This window comes from Phocoena phocoena, chromosome 15 (genome assembly GCF_963924675.1).
Source record: "Phocoena phocoena chromosome 15, mPhoPho1.1, whole genome shotgun sequence".
Classification (NCBI taxonomy): domain Eukaryota; kingdom Metazoa; phylum Chordata; class Mammalia; order Artiodactyla; family Phocoenidae; genus Phocoena; species Phocoena phocoena.
The window spans coordinates 34,990,315-35,008,490 of record NC_089233.1 but is presented as its reverse complement, the minus strand read 5'-3'; the positions used below and the strand labels follow the sequence as shown (position 1 = coordinate 35,008,490).

The 18,176-nt window shown below is 44.9% G+C and overlaps 1 protein-coding gene across 1 annotated transcript in view; it reads right to left on the bottom strand.

Annotated features, from left to right (window-relative positions):
- Positions 1-18,176, bottom strand: part of ADCY9 (adenylate cyclase 9) — a 129,895-nt gene that overhangs the window by 71,227 nt on the left and 40,492 nt on the right. The gene's annotated exons all lie outside the window — the stretch shown is intronic.

The following is an 18,176-nucleotide window of genomic DNA, read 5'->3' as shown; positions in this document are numbered from 1 at the left end:
CAGACAGCCTTTTTTCCTGAACAGTAGGGTGGGAGATGGGTCCAAGGCTACCCACAGACTTTGCAGATAGTGTCTGAAAACCGCAGAGCGTACTCTGAGAATACAAGAGAAACTGACCTTTGTTTTGGAATGAACTCGCATCCCCTCAAGTGTTCGCCATTGTTTAAATTGCAGATCTCCCCTAACTTACCCCTGGACCTCTCACCAGGCAGCAAGGAGGCCTCTTGGTGGCAGCGGCTCTCAAGCCGCACTTCTGTTCTCCCCAGGCCCCACCCTGATCCACCTGGACTTGTAATGCCATCCTCCCCTCAGCCCCACGGGAGGACCCAGTTCTCCACAGCGCTCATCCTGGATGGAAACAGGTCTGAGGCTGGGAAGGGCGCCAAGCAGAGATGTTTTCATTGGTTTCTATTCTCTGTCATTTTTCAGGGAAAAGGAAACATTTGACCATCAGAAATTGTCAGGCAGACATAAAAGAGATTTAATTAATCATAAATACTCCTTTAAAGTTGTGTTTGCACTGCCATTTTAAAAGGAGATAACACTAATAACATGAGAATGAAGTCTCTGTTAAAGGAAAGTGACAACATATTGTTCAAATTTCAATTACTTCTTTGCACGACACTGAAAAACCATCCTCAATTAGTTACACACACTTACTGGGAAACACAGCGGTTCATCCCTCTGTCACATTCTCGCCCTTCTGTAGTTTATATAACTTCTCTTTGTTCAACAAACCACGGTACAATGTCAAGATGGAGTTTATTATGAAAATAGATCCATTAAAACCTACCTAAGAATAACACAACACTACAATTCTGTGATTTGAAAAGGAGGTGAAAGAAACGCCAGCACACCCTCTAGAACAGCTCAGGCTGGCACCTCGCACCACCTCCAGAGGAAGACCAAAACGGGAACGACGAGGAGCTGAGTCACGGCCATGGCCTGCTCCCTGCCTTCCTAGGGCCCATTTCTGCCCTTTAGAGATAAACTAGAAATTCCTTGAAGTTAGGAACGTGTGTTGTTATTCACCACTCTCTCTTCCTCAGAGAGTGACTCAGTGTCCAACACAGAGCAAATGTTCGGTAATGCTGGTTTCCCACCATTACCGAGTGTTTCCACTGACCCTCCAGCAGGGCCGCTCCAGCCCCCAGATCACTCATAACCCTGGGGCTCTCAAGGAGGCACCTGGGCAAGGCCTCTGGTCACTCACTGGATAAAACCCAATAACGTCCCCATCAACTGAAACCCCTGGTCTCCAGACAATGACTCAGAGCCCAAGCAAGTGACCGGAAACTCCCTGGGGCCATCAGGACTTGAAATGACCAAGGGTCCTATATCGGTTATGACTCCAATAAGGAAATAATAATCCCAGAACAGAAAGATTTTATATACACGGAAGCAGGGGGCCCCGGGAGCAAAGGTCGGGAGAACGCAGCACTCACCACAAGGCGTTACAGACAGGAGCTTCCACGAGAGCCGCTGCTGGTGTGTCACCTGCCACCCGTCTGCTTCGAACACCACAGACGACCCAGCAACTTCTCCCCCACCTCCCACAGCTGAGAAGAACCTAACCTGGAGCTATAGCAAAGGACCAGGGAAATACAGCTCCAGGCTTTCCCTGCCATAGGGCACAATTTGGAAAGGCAAGCACCTAGCTGGCTACCCAGCCAGGGCCAGGCGCCCCGCTGGTGCTGAACACCACCCCCAACAGACATTCTTGACCTCATCAGACCCAAGCCAAGCTCAAAGATATCGGCTAACAAAACACTGAACACTTTCTGCCAGATTATCCTCAAAAACAGTCACTGGAATCTCTGCAGTAACTCTCTAAGCCTCTTCTGAGCTTAAACTGAGTACAGACAGAATTTTCCTCTGACATGCCAGTAAATCCGGCCCACACTTCAATCCAGCTCTGCCAAGGAGCTGACACTTCCATGGGCCCCTCACCAACAGTGCCAGCTGATTCTTCCAAGTGTCAACATCTTTGGGCTCGACTGAGACATAAATACTGATAAAGAAGACCTTTTTCTGAGCTTATGTTGGATATGTTTTTCTGTTCAGGCCACCACTATAAACAACATCCCTAGACTAACGGAATGCCTTTTTGAAGCAAAAGTTAGACTTTAAAGTACATATATTGCTTGCTGGCACAGGCTGGGGGAGTCTGCCCAGCACTGGAGGCACAGGTAGGGGAAGGGGACACCCTTGGGCTGGGGAGTTAGTGCCAAGGCCTAGATGATGCATCCATGGAAAGACCAGTTACATACAAGGGTAATGATCAAACAAATGTATCACAGATGATGGGAGAGGAAAGGTAGGACCAGGGGAAGGGGCAAAGTGAAAATGAACCATGTGATCTGAATTGTAATTGGACACATCATGCTTTTTACAGCTACCTTGTTAGACAGCGAACTATAAGTGTACATGTGCACACATGCATATACCTAAATACTGTATGCATGTGTGGAGGAGAGTATACACACACCTGAGTTTCCTAACTACATCCATTGAAAAGGCTTAGTTGCCATAATGTCCCAGTAGCCATGGACATACAGAGCACTCAGAACTTGCTTTCTAGAAACTATCCTCGGGTTTCCCTGGTGGCACAGTGGTTAAGAAACCGCCTGCCAATGCAGGGGACACAGGTTCGAGCCCTGGTCCAGGAAGATCCCACATGCCGCGGAGCAACTAAGCCCGTGCGCCACAACTACTGAACCTGTGTTCTAGAGCCAGAGAGCCACAACTACTGAGCCCATGCGCCACAACTACTGAAGCCCGCGTGCCTAGAGCCCGTGCTCTGCAACAAGAGATGCCCCTACAACGAGAAGCCCACACACAGCAACAAAGAGTAGCCCCCTTATTGGAGAAATGACTGACTCCAAGGCTGGGGAAAAGAAAGATCAAGATAAGCATGAATGGGGACTTCCCTGGCGGTCCACTGGTTGGGACCCCGTGCTTCCACTGCAGGGGGCATGTGTTTGATCCCTGGTCAGGGAACTAAGATCCCACATGCCACACGGTGCAGCCAAAAAATAAAAAATAAAAATATAGCTACATTAAAAACAAAAGATAAGCCTGAATGTGCTGTGCCAAAATAGTAAGGATGATATAGACACGTCAAAAGTACACGATGGGGGCTTCCCTGGTGGCGCAGTGGTTGAGAGTCTGCCTGCCGATGCAGAGGACACGGGTTCGTGCCCCGGTCTGGGAAGATCCCACATGCCGCGGAGCAGCTAGGCCCGTGAGCCATGGCCACTGAGCCTGCGCGTCCGGAGCCTGTGCTCCACGACGGGAGAGGCCACAAACAGTGAGAGGCCCGCGTACCGCAAAAAAAAAAAAAAAAAGTACACGATGGCTCCCACTGGCCAAATCTGGGACAATCTCAGCATCAGAGTAGACAATGACAGTAATGGATTATAACCCAATGAATAAAGTAAGATCTATAAGTCTGGTGCTGGGAAGGGAGGGAGCAAAGAAGAAAGAAAGCTCTACCTTACAGTGGGACACAAACTAATAAATGCAAAATAAATGATGTGACTAGAAAACTGCCCTTTGGTAACCATCACACTAATTGATTCAGGTAAGACACATCAAAGGATGCTAAAACTCGCAGGTAAAAGTTTAATGAAAAACAGCCTCGTAACCTTACATAGCCTCAAAATATTTCCCATCAAATAGTTATTTAATAACTACAAAAGGTTACTTAATTAATTTCACAGTGAAGAAACCTGGCAGACACCTTCTCAACTAATGATAACCGCTAACTAACATCTCTGGAAATGGGACAAATCAAAATTGTGTGCTCTCCTATTACAAAACACCTAGGAGGATGCAGCCCCAATTCTGCAGTCCTGCCAGACAAGCCCAAACTGAGAGACATTCTACAAAAGTAACTGGCTTGTTCTCTTCAAAAATGTCAAGGTCATGGAACACAAAGACAAGGAACTGTTCCAGACTGAAGGTGACCAAAGAGCCACGACAAGCAATGCAACCTGTGAGCTTCGGTTGGCTCCTGTGCCTATAAAGGACATCATTGGGACAAGCAGCAAAATGTGAAGGGGGTCTATGGATTGGGAGGTGTACGGTAACAATGTTCACTTCATGACTTGGGTGGGTGTTCGGTGACTACACAGGAATGTGTCCTTGTTTTTAAGAAATACACAGGGAAGTATTTAGGGACACTGCTACAATCTGTTCCCAAATGGGTGAGAGAAGAAAGAACATGTGTGTGGTGTGTAGAGAGAGACGAATGTCACAGAACATTAACATTTAGGGAATCTGGTGAAGGGTTGGCACAGGATTGGTAGGGACCCCAGACACCCCAACCACACAGTTCTGGTCACACCCACTGGGGGCAGCTCTTAAGACAACCCACTTGGGTCAGCCGACTGGACTGAAAGGCGTGTCAGTAGTGCCTCTTTTACCCCAAGTGCTAAGTGGCATTTGATCATCTATGCCAAGAGTAGAGACCAGGACACCACAAACTCCTAAGGGAAAGGCCATGTTGTTTATCTCTGAACCCCACGCCCACACCACATTTAGGCTTTTATAAATGCTCAAACATTGGGTGCTCAACCAATATGTGTTGAATACAAGCTCCTTATGTGGGCCGAACAGTGTGCCCCCCAGATTCATGTCCACCAGAGCCTCGGAATGTGGCCTTATTTGGAAATAGGGTGTTTGCAGATGTGAGTAGTTAAGGTTCAAGATGAAATCACACTGGATTAGGGTGGGCCCTAACTCCAATGAGTGTCCTTAAAAGAGACAGAAGAGGACACGCGGAGACACAGAGAAAGCCATATTAAGATGGAGGCAAGATTAAAACGCTGCATCTACAAGTGTGGAACACCCAGGATGGCCAGCAGCCCCAGAAGCTGGGAGAGAGACCTGGGACGGGTTCTCCTGAGTCTCCAGAAGGAACCAACCCTGGCCACACCTTGATTTTGGACTTCTGCCCTCCAGAACTATGAGAAAATAAATTCCTGTTGTTTGAAGCCACCCAGTGTGTGGTACTTTATTACAGCAGCCCTGGGGAATGAATATACTCCTCAAAAAATATGTAAAATGGCTTTGTCAACAATACGAAAACCTCACTTAACATGTTAACTTAATTAAGGTAAATCACTTTAACATATTCGTATTTCAGCTAAGTGAATATGACACAGCATCTTACACCACATACCACATAAGCATCATTTCTTTATGACACTGAGAAGCTCTTAACCTGCCCTGGGAAGAGTAGAGACTGTCAGAGGTGCACGTTGGATTTTTTTTTCCTTAAGAGACAAACTGACTTCTAAATTACTGACAGCCTACTATATGAATGGCACAGTTTTAGACGTTCTGACATGTTACAAATAAACCACAATAAAAAACTTCCTGGAATAGGGGTTAAAATGTGGGAATGAACACAATATTTAATAGGCATGCATTTCCAGCCATGAATCATACCACACGCACAGCACAGTGATATGTAAACCTCTCATGTAGAATTGGGTCACGTGAAACTTTAAAATGCAGTGAAGTGGCCCAGCTGGCCACCGTTACTAAATGAGCACAAGATCTCTCTGTGATTTAGGGTAGAGACAGTACACACATTTGGATTAGAGGACTGGAAATAGTTAAACTACGCTGAGCTTCTGCAGAAAACACAGTTGCTGTTTTTTCAGTTTAGTCAGTAAAACATAAAATAATATTGATGTCTGAGAAGGGCTTTCGATGGGAACAGCAGCTCACATTCATCAAGAGAGCACTTACCCTTCCTCCAGAGCATTTCACGTGGAGCCACAGGTCTATTTATAACGGCTGGCACAGGGCACCACAATGGGTGATTGTATTGTGCAGCTGTTTGTGTGTATCAAGAAGGGTGGCCGTGGACAGCCTGCACTTTGATGTTTCCCTTTTTTGGAGATTTAAAATAACATTTTAAAAACTGCCAACCAGCAAGGTCACGAAATATTTTTGGATGGCACGGGAACGAGTGCACAGTCGCGGGCCCTTCAGATCGGTGGCCTGGGACTCAGCCAGCGAGCCCGATTGCACAACATCCACCACCGACAGCTTTGCAAGTTATTTGCCTGGAAGCGCTCACAGACTACCCCTTCCTGGTAATGAAAGTGCAGTTGACACATCGGCAGAGGGTCTCCCTGACAGGGAGGACCCAAGGGAATGAGGATTCCCCTGGCAGCCTTGCTTCCCATAGCAACCACTACCTCCAGGCCTTTTAGCTGCCCTCACCCCACAGCTCCCCCAAACCCCGGCCGCACCAGCTGCATTTTCTCCGAGCGCTTTCCACTGACATATCACGTATTTCTCTAAGATGCGTGTCCGCGTTTCAACTCCCCCATTCTACACGTATGGTCCACAAAAGCAGGGACAGGGCAGTGTGTTTGTTTTCTTCACTGATGGATCTACAGAACCGAGACTCGGGCCCGACATGTAATATTTGCCGAGTGCATACTCGTAAAGTGACTTAATTTAAGTAGCAGAGACAGTGGTTTCAGGAAGCACGTGGGAATCCTGAGGACCAGTGTTTGAGTCCAGAATTCTCCCCCCACCATAAAGATTCCAGTTTTGTTCACACATTCACAGCCTGCAAAAACAGAAATGGACTTCATAAAATACTTGACTTCCTCAAACTGTGGTAGGACGCAAAGACTAATACCTCACAGGGCTCAATTCTGAAGTCATATTCATCCAAATTGTATCTCTGAAACTCTTAAGAGCACTGCTCATCCATCCAGCAAACCTTCCTGCTGGAGGTGTTAGACTTGGGAAGCAATGGTGCTAATGAAAAGCGTGGCCCTAATTCAATGAGTATTAAAAGCATCAAGTTACGCAAAAGGGACACTATTGTGTACAACAAATGACTCCTGAGATTTTAGTCTTTTTCAGGGTTTTATCTCAGTATATCATGAAAACCTAACGATTTTAGGTAAATAAAATTCAACTCACCACTCAGAAATTCTGGAAGGTCAGGAAGAGGCAGAGAACAGGGCACCAGTGGAAGGGGAGGGGGCACAGGGCAGAGGGAGGAGGGGACACAGTGGGGGTGTCCTGGGGGATTCTACCAAGCCTTCCTTCCACGCTGTACAGGCACAGCCAGGCTCAGAAAGCTGGTTCTACTCAGCAAATTCACAGGTGAGGAAGCATTTAGAAATGCTTTTTTGGGGAAAAATTCACTAGTGGAATAAAGGTGTGGCTTCCTAAATGTGAGTAACTCTCTATCAAAGATGCCTGAGTAGCGATAAAGCCCCCTGCAGGTATGGGCAAGATGACTGGCTTACCGAGGACCCCAGGCAAACGGCTTTGAAGCTACTTCTTAACCCTTGATGACGAGCAGTGTTTGAAACACACAGGCAGGGAGCTTTCTGCCAGGGCTTGGGAATATTAAAGTCGACAACGAAGAGAGAGCAGGTCAAGTTCCCCCACAGACTCTTCTTTTCCCCTCAGAGGTCATCTTCAGAAAAATCTGCGATACCCTGGATTCTTGAATAATTTCCTCAATATCAGAGCTCAAAACATTTACAGGACACCTGCCTCATGCACAGCTGTTTTCCTACCTGCACAAAAATTCTGTGGCTCCAAAGCAAATTTAAAAGGGGCGTTAGTCCTCCCAGGAGTCAGAATCAGCCCTCAATGTAAAAAGCAGAATTCTGGGGCTTCCCTGATGGCGCAGTGGTTGAGAGTCCGCCTGACGATGCAGGGGACGCAGGTTCGTGCCCCGGTCTGGGAAGATCCCGCATGCCGCGGAGTGGCTGGGCCCATGAGCCATGGCCGCTAAGCCTGCGCGTCCGGAGCCTGTGTTCCGCAATGGGAGAGGCCACAACAGTGAGAGGCCAGCGATCCACAAAAAAAAAAAAAAAAAAAGCAGAATTCTGACCTCAAAATTGGTCTCCCGGGAACACTGGGAGGCAGCATATGATCCACGATGACCAGGCCAACAGACGCCCCAACTCATCTCTGCACCAACAGCAGGCATTCAGTGCCATGTGCGCACGTAGTGGGTGCTCAGGGAAGGCCAGAGACGTGCAGAGCTTTACATGTTTTTATTATCAGTCCCACAAGCTGATAAGCAGTCCACACCCGCCTTGCCCAGTCCCTACCCCTGTGATTTCTGAAGTTGCCTCACCACAGCAACCCCCACCTGCTTCAGGCCTGGGATGAGATGAGCACCAGTCCAGGAAGACCTGCTTTGAGAGCCACGGCCAGTGCTGACGCGGGGCTGGTTCCAGCAGAGCTCTGCCTAAGACCTCACTTCTTTCAGGTCACCTGCAAGGATGAAACCCACCCCAACCTTATTCTGCTACTATTTTACATCTATCATAGGTTCGAGATAAAATAACATGATTTTTTTAAACTGATGCTTGTTTTCTCATTTAAAAGGCAATAAAAAGAAATATATATATATATGTATATATATATATATATATATATATGTTGCTGGAAATACCTAACAAAGGGAAAAGTATAGGGTAATGAAAAAAATAAAGATGATCAGCAACCCCAACCGGAGAGATCAACCCACTCTTAACTTCCTCACTTCCTTTCCACCATTTTTAAATAATAGTTTTATTGAGATAAAATTCATATACCATACAATGTACCCATTTAAAGTACAGAAGCTGGTGATTCTCAGTGTATTCACAGAGCTGTGCAACCACTGGCATGGTTGACGGAGAACGTTTTCGGAGTCCTAAGAACAAACCCTGTACCCTCCAGCAGCACACGCTCCTCCTGTCCGCCCAGCCACTGGCCTCCTCCGCATACCTCCCAGCACCAGCCCGGCTCCTCAAACCCATCCTCCAGCGACTGCACTTCCACACCCTGCCCTGTAGGGAAGTCTCGACTCTACTCAGAAGTTTAACTAATTCCGAAGCTGCTGCGAGAACATATGAGGCTCCACTTACGATATCCTCTCCTATCTGAAATGTCATTGTTAAGGGGTGATTCCTTGTCAGTAATAAAAAAAAAAAAATTGATGACAAGGACTACAGGAGGAGGGACGTGGAAGCATTTGCTATGTGCTCCAAAGTATCAAGCATTGCTCCACAGCACATTACACAGAGAATCCCGCTACATCCTTCTCACAGCCCAGTACAGCACGGACTGCTACCAGCCTCACTGCAGAGATGGGAAAGCCAAGGCCTGGGAAAACCAAGGTCACAAAGGCTTAGAAAAAGAAAGCTGAAATTTGAACCCCAAGCAGTGTGACACCAGAGCTCTGGCCCTTAACCCTGCACACGCTGCTTCTTCCTTCACAAAACTCTAAAATGCAGTCATGCCAGAGTGACATCACAGGAGAAATGACTGATGGGCACTTTCCCGGAGAGCCTGGGAAGAGATACTCGGTGGGACCAGAGGTTGGGACACTGTAGAGAGGGGACTAGACAGGCGAGCGCTGTGAGAAGTGCAGGCAGAATTAGGGTTACTTAAAATACACAGATCATACCAGTCTTAGTATTTTGTCCTTGCCAGGAGAGGGTCCCTAGTCTTTTAGTCAAACTAATTATTGCTAATTAAGTTTATCTCTTTGAATCAAGGAGCTAAAAGTCCCTGAACTAAAAACCGTGTGGCAAAGGGTAAGGGAAGTGTGTGGTGAGAGGATACAACCAAAAATACAATGACTAAAGTAAGGCTTTGGTCTGGAAAGCAATTCACTAACCTATCAGCAGTGGCTACCTTTAAGGATGGGAACAGTGAATGCTTTTCATTTCTACTTTATACATTTCATACTGCTGTGTTTATAACAAACTTATACCACCTAGGAAGTTGGGAGAAAAAAGATATAAAAAGGCAGGTTGGGGGGAAGGGAGAGAACTTCTGAAATAATAAGTAAGAAGCTTGGCAAAACTTCTCCAAAAGCAATGAAAAACTGGACAAATTTGTCAAAAGCAACCATTTCAGGAATGGAAATCAACTGAAGGCATACAACAAATTGAGAAGTATTCACTCCAAAATAACTACAGAACTTTGCATCCCAGCAGTGTATCTATGGCATTTTAGTCTGGTGTGCTCCACCCCTCACCCCAGCTCCATCAACAGTATTGGATCCACCAGGGCAGGACAAGCTGTGAAAACTCTGCTGCTGGGGGGGATGACCAACGTGGAGTAGAGCACATGCCCAAGGGCACTATCATAAGCAACAGTGATCACAGAAAATTATAGAAGGCCAACATCTCCGTGAGCCTTAGGTCACAATACTGACTGGGATAAGCAACAGACCAGCAGACTAGCCAAAAATACATTATGTACATGCAAAAACAAGAGAGCCACAGTGGGCGAGGATAAGCTCCCACATGTCCCTGGTGTCCTCAAAGGGTACACACATGCAGGAGAGACCAGAGAGGGCCCTAGCTATCTACTCATCCCTGGCTGAATTGAGGCCTAGCACCTGTACAGAGGAGGTAAAAGAAGGTCTGGCAGAAGGTAAACCAAGGCAGACCTGTAAATGGCCTGAACTTTCAGTGCATTCCTCAGTGCACTCCACAGATCCACTGCAGAAATGATGAAGCTTTGCCAGCTTAAGGTGTTTAAACTAACTCTGAACAATCACTGGCTGACCATTATGCTATGCTGACCCAGGGGCAACCCTTAGTAAGCCAGGCTTAAACATAAAAACAAGAAAAAAAAAATGAACAGAATTAGCAGCAGCTGCATACTGCTAAGAAGAGAGACTCTACAGAATTAACCAGGCAAGTCACGAACAAAAAGCAACAAAACTTGATTTTGTCATGGGTGAACAGAATCTAGAGTTGCTATATTATGCGACCTAAAATACCTAGTTTAAAAAATAAAATATGAGACATGCAAAGAACATAAAAGTACTGTGAACTATACTCAGGAAAAAGGGCCATCAATAGAAACTCTAAGGGGGCCCAGATGTTGAACTTAACAAAATTCAAAGCAGCAATTATAAACATGGTCAAAGAAATGAAGGAATCTGTGTTCAAAGAAAAAAGGAAAGTATGAACACAATGACTCATCATATAGAGAATATCAAAAAAGAGATGGAAATTATAAAAATAAACCAAATGGAAATTTTGGACTCAAAAGTACAATAAATAGGGCTTCCCTGGTGGCACAGTCGTTGAGGGTCCGCCTGCTGATGCAGGGAATGCAGGTTCGTGCCCCAGTCTGGGAGGATCCCACGTGCCATGAAGCGGCTGGGCCTCTGGGCCATGGCCACTGAGCCTGCGCATCCAGAGCCTGTGCTCCGTAATGGGAGAGGCCACAGCGGTGAGAGGCCCACGTACCGAAAAAAAAAAAAAAAGTACAATAAATAGGGCTTCCCTGGTGGTGCAGTGGTTGAGAGTCCGCCTGCCGATGCAGGGGACACGGGTTCGTGCCCTGGTCCAGGAAGATCCCACACGCCACAGAGCGGCTGGGCCCATGAGCCATGGCCACTAAGCCTGCGCGTCCAGAGCCTGTGCTCCACAACGGGAGAGGCCACAACAGTGAGAGGCCCGCGTACCGCCAAAAAAAAAAAAAGTACAATAAATGTAGTGGAAAATTCACTAGAGAGGCTCAATGGCAGACCTGAGATGGCAGAAGAAAAAAAGCAGCGAAGTTGAAATTATCCAATCTGAGAAAGAACTAAGAAAGAATGAAGAAAAATGCACAGAGTCTCAAAGACATGAGGGATACCATCAAGAATATCAACATACGGGACTTCTGGGAAGATGGTGGAAGAGTAAGACGCGGAAACCACCTTCCTCCCCACAGATACACCAGAAATACATCTACACGTGGAACAACTCCTACAGAACACCTACTGAACGCTGGCAGAAGACCTCAGACCTCCCAAAAGGCAAAAAAGAACCCCACGTACCTGGGTAGGGCAAAAGACAAAAGAATAAACAGAGACAAAAGGATAGTGACGGGACCTGCACCAGTGGGAGGGAGGTGTGAAGGAGGAAAAGTGTCCACACACCAGGAAGCCCCTTCGCGGGCGGAGACTGCGGGTGGCGGAGTGGGGGAGCTACGGAGCCGCGGAGGAGAGCACAGCAACAGGGGTGTGGAGGGCAAAGCGGAGAGATTCCCGCACAGAGGATCGGTGGCGACCGGCACTCACCAGCCAGAGAGGCTTGTCTGCTCACCCGCCGCAGCGGGCGGGGCTGGGAGCTGAGGCTCAGCTTCGGTCGGAGCACCGGGAGAGGACTGGGGTTGGCAGCGTGAATACAGCCTGAAGGGGGTTAGTGCGCCACGGCCGGGAGGGAGTCCGGGTAAAAGTCTGGACCTGCCGAAGAGGGAAGAGACTTTTTCTTCCCTCTTTATTTCCTGGTGCGTGAGGAGAGGGGATTAAGAACGATGCTTAAAGGAGCTCCAGAGACGGGCGCGATCCGCGGCTAAAAGCGCGGACCCCAGAGACAGACATGAGACGCTAAGGCTGCTGCTGCCGCCACCAAGAAGCCTGTGTGCGAGCACAGTTCATTATCCACACCCCCCTTCCGGGGAGCCTGTGCAGCCCGCCACTGTCAGGGTCCCGGGATCCAGGGACAACTCCCCCGGCATGGCGCGCCTCAGGCTGGTGCAACGTCATGCTGGCCTCTGCCGCCTCAGGCACGCCCTGCACTCCGTGACCCTCCCTACGCCCGGCCTGAGTGAGCCAGAGGCTCCGAATCAGCGGCTCCTTTAACCCCGTCCTGTCTGAGCAAAGAACAGACGCACTCCGGCGACCTACACGCACAGGCGGGGCCCAATCCAAAGCTGAGCCCCTGGGAGCTGTGAGAACAAAGAAGAGAAAGGGAAATCTCTCCCAGCAGCCTCAGAAGCAGCGGATTAAAGCTCCACAATCAACTTGATGTACCCTGCAGCTGTGGATACATGAACAGACAACGAATCATCCCAAATTAAGGAGGTGGACTTTGAGAGCAAGATTTATTATTTTTTCTCCTTCTCCTTTTTTTGTGAGTGTGTATGTGTATGCTTCTGTGTGAGATTTTGTCTGTATAGCTTTGCTTCCACCATTTGTCCGAGGGTTCTATCCGTCCTTTTTTTTTTTAATCTTTTTTCTTAATAATTACTTTTTATTTTAATAACTTTATTTTATTTTACTTTATCTTCGTTCTTTCTTTCCTTCCCTCCCTCCTTTAGACAATGAATCATCCCAAATTGAGGAGGTGGACTTTGAGAGCAAGATTTATGATTTTTTCCCCTTTTCCTCTTTTTGTGAGTGTGTATGTGTATGCTTCTGTGTGAAATTTTGTCTCTATAGCTTTGCTTCCACCATTTGTTCCAGGGTTCTATCCATCCGTTTTTTTGTTTTCTTGGGTTTTTTTCCTCTTAATAATTATTTTTTTATTTTAATAACTTTATTATATTTTATCTTACTTTATTTTACTTTATCGTCTTTTTTTCTTTCCTTCCCTCCTTCCTTCCTCCCTCCCTCCCTCCTTTCTTTCTTTCTTTCTTTCTCTCTTTCTTTCTTTCTCTCTTTCTCTCTTTCTCTCTCTCTCTCTCTCTCTCTCTCTCTCTCTCTCTCTCTCTCTCCCCCTCTCCCTCCCTCCCTCCCTCCCTCCTTCCCTTCCTTCCTTCTTCTAATACTTTCTTTCTACTTTTTCTCCCTTTTCTTCTGAGCCGTGTGGATGAAAGGCTCTTGGTGCTGCAGCCAGGAGTTAGTGCTGTGCCTCTGAGGTGAGAGAGCCAACTTCAGGACACTGGTCCACAAGAGACCTCCCAGCTGCACATAATATCAAACGGCGAAAATCTCCCAGAGATCTCCATCTCAACCCCAGCACCCAGCTTCACTCAACGACCAGCAAGCTACAGTGCTGGACATCCTATGCCAAACAACTAGCAAGACAGGAACACAACCCCACCCATTAGCAGAGAGGCTGCCCAAAATCATAATAAGTCAACAGACACCCCAAAACACACCACCAGACGTGGACCTGCCCACCAGAAAGACAAGATCCAGCCTCATCCACCAGAACACAGGCACTAGTCCCCTCCACCAGGAAGCCTACACAACCCACTGAACCAACCTTAGCCACTGGGGACAGGCACCAAAAACAACAGGAACTACGAACCTGCAGCCTGCAAAAAGGAGACCCCAAACACAGTAAGATAAGCAAAATAAGAAGACAGAAAAACACACAGCAGATGAAGGAGCAAGATAAAAACCCACCAGACCTAACAAATGAAGAGGAAATAGGCAGTCTACCTGAAAAAGAATTCAGAATAATGATAGTAAAGATGATCCAAAATCTTGGAAATAGAATAGACAAAATGCAAGAAACATTTAACAAGGACCTAGAAGAACTAAAGATGAAACAAACAATGATGAACAACACAATAAATGAAATGAAAAATACTCTAGATGGGATCAATAGCAGAATAACTGAGGCAGAAGAACGGATAAGTGACCTGGAAGATAAAATAGTGGAAATAACTAATGCAGAGCAGAGTAAAGAAAAAAGAATGAAAAGAACTGAGGACAGTCTCAGAGACCTCTGGGACAACATGAAACGCACCAACATTCGAATTATAGGGGTTCCAGAAGAAGAAGAAAGAAAGAAAGGGACTGAGAAAATATTTGAAGAGATTATAGTTGAAAACTTCCCTAATATGGGAAAGGAAATAGTTAATCAAGTCCAGGAAGCACAGAGAGTCCCATACAGGATAAATCCAAGGAGAAATACGCCAAGACACATATTAATCAAACTGTCAAAAATTAAATACAAAGAAAACATATTAAAAGCAGCAAGGGAAAAACAACAAATAACACACAAGGGAATCCCCATAAGGTTAACAGCTGAACTTTCAGCAGAAACTCTGCAAGCCAGAAGGGAGTGGCAGGACATATTGAAAGTGATGAAGGAGAAAAACCTGCAACCAAGATTACTCTACCCAGCAAGGATCTCATTCAGATTTGATGGAGAAATTAAAACCTTTACAGACAAGCAAAAGCTGAGAGAGTTCAGCACCACCAAACCCGCTCTACAACAACTGCTAAAGGAACTTCTCTAGGCAAGAAACACAAGAGAAGGAAAAGACCTACAATAACGAACCCAAAACAATTAAGAAAATGGGAATAGGAACATACATATCGATAATTACCTTAAATGTAAATGGACTAAATGCTCCCACCAAAAGACACAGATTGGCTGAATGGATATAAAAACAAGACCCATATATTTGCTGTCTACAAGAGACCCACTTCAGACCTAGAGACACATACAGACTGAAAGTAAGGGGATGGAAAAAGATATTTCATGCAAATGGAAACCAAAAGAAAGCTGGAGTAGCAATTCTCATATCAGACAAAATAGACTTTAAAATAAAGACTATTAGAAGAGACAAAGAAGGACACTACATAATGATCAAGGGATCAATCCAAGAAGAAGATATAACAATTGTAAATATTTATGCACCCAACATAGGAGCACCTCAATACAAAAGGCAAATACTAACAGCCATAAAAGGGGAAATCGACAGTAACACATTCATAGTAAGGGACTTTAACACCCCAATGGACAGATCATCCAGACAGAAAATTAATAAGGAAACCCAAGCTTTAAATGATACATTAAACAAGATGGACTTAACTGATATTTATAGGACATTGCATCCAAAAACAACAGAATACACCTTTTTCTCTAGTGCTCAAGGAACACTCTCCAGGATAGATCATATCTTGGGTCACAAATCAAGCCTTGGTAAATTTAAGAAAATTGAAATTGTATCAAGTATCTTTTCCGACCACAATGCTATGAGACTAGATATCAATTACAGGAAAAGATCTGTAAAAAATACAAACACATGGAGGCTAAACAATACACTACTTAATAACCAAGTAATCACTGAAGAAATCAAAGAGGAAATCAAAAAATACCTAGAAACAAATGACAATGGAGACACGACAACCCAAAATCTATGAGATGCAGCAAAAGCAGTTCTAAGAGGGAAGTTTATAGCAATACAATCCTACCTTAAGAAACAGGAAACATCTCGAATAAACAACCTAACCCTGCACCTAAAGCAATTAGAGAAAGAAGAACAAAAAACCCCCAAAGTTAGCAGAAGGAAAGAAATCATAAAAATCAGATCAGAAATAAATGAAAAAGAAATGAAGGAAACGATAGCAAAGATCAATAAAACTAAAAGCTGGTTCTTTGAGAAGATAAACAAAATTGATAAACCATTAGCCAGACTCATCAAGAAAAAAAGGGAGAAGACTGAAATCAATAGACTTAGAAGTGAAAAAGGAGAAGTAACAACTGACACTGCAGAAATACAAAAGATCATGAGAGATTACTACAAGCAACTCTATGCCAATAAAATGGATAACCTGGAAGAAATGGACAAATTCTTAGAAAGGCACAACCTGCCAAGACTGAATCAGGAAGAAATAGAAAATATGAACACACCAATCACAAGCACTGAAATTGAAACTGTGATTAAAAGTCTTCCAACAAACAAAAGCCCAGGACCAGATGGCTTCACAGGCGAATTCTATCAAACATTTAGAGAAGAGCTAACACCTATCCTTCTCAAACTCTTCCAAAATATAGCAGAGGGAGGAACACTCCCCAACTCATTCTACGAGGCCACCATCACCCCGATACCAAAACCAGACAAGGATGTCACAAAGAAAGAAAACTACAGGCCAATATCACTGATGAACATAGATGCAAAAATCCTCAACAAAACACTAGCAAACAGAATCCAACAGCACAATAAACGGATCATACACCATGATCAAGTGGGGTTTATGCCAGGAATGCAAGGATTTTTCAATATACGCAAATCAATCAGCGTGATACACCATATTAACAAACTGAAGGAGAAAAACCATATGACCATCTCAATAGATGCAGAGAAAGCTTTTGACAAAATTCAACACCCATTTATGATAAAAACCCTGCGGAAAGTAGGCATAGAGGGAACTTTCCTCAACATAATAAAGGCCATATATGACAAGCCAACATTGTCCTCAATGGTGAAAAACTGAAAGCATTTCCACTAAGATCAGGAACAAGACAAGGTTGCCCACTCTCACCACTCTTATTCAACACAGTTTTGGAAGTTTTAGCCACAGCAATCAGAGAAGAAAAGGAAATAAAAGGAATCCAAATCAGAAAAGAAGAAGTAAAGCTGTCACTATTTGCAGATGACATGATACTATACATAGAGAATCCTAAAGATGCTACCAGAAAACTACTACAGCTAATGAATGAATTTGGTAAAGTAGCAGGATACAAAATTAACGCACAGAAATCTCTGCCATTCCTATACACTAAGGATGAAAAATCTGAAAGTGAAATCAAGAAAACACTCCCATTTACCACTGCAACAAAAAGAGTAAAATATCTAGGAATAAACCTACCTAAGGAGACAAAAGACCTGTATGCAGAAAATTATAAGACACTGATGAAAGAAATTAAAGATGATACAAATAGATGGAGAGATATACCATGTTCTTGGATTGGAAGAATCAACATTGTGAAAATGAATCTACTACCCAAAGCAATCTACAGATTCAATGCAATCCCAATCAAACTACCACTGGCATTTTTCACAGAAGTAGAACAAAAAATTTCACAATTTGTATGGAAACACAAAAGACCCCTAATAGCCAAAGCAATCTTGAGAACGAAAAACAGAGCTGGAGGAATCAGGCTTCCTGACTTCAGACTATACTACAAAGCTACAGTAATCAAGACAGTACTGGCACAAAAACAGAAATATAGATCAAAGGAACAGGATAGAAAGCCCAGAGATAAACCCACAGACATATGGTCACCTTATCTTTGATAAAGGAGGCAGGAATGTACAGTGGAGAAAGGACAGCCTCTTCAATAAGTGGTGCTGGGAAAACTGGACAGCTACATGTAAAAGTATGAGATTACATCACTCCCTAACACCATACACAAAAATAAGCTCAAAATGGATTAAAGACCTAAATGTAAGGCCAGAAACTATCAAACTCTTAGAGGAAAACATAGGCAGGACACTCTATGACATAAATCACAGCAAGGTCCTTTTTGACCCACCTCCTAGAGGAATGGAAATAAAAACAAAAATAAACAAATGGGACCTAATGAAACTTCAAAGCTTTTGCACAGCAAAGGAAACCATAAACAAGACCTAAAGACAACCCTCAGAACGGGAGAAAATATTTTCAAATGAAGCAACTGACAAAGGATTAATCTCCAAAATTTACAAGCAGC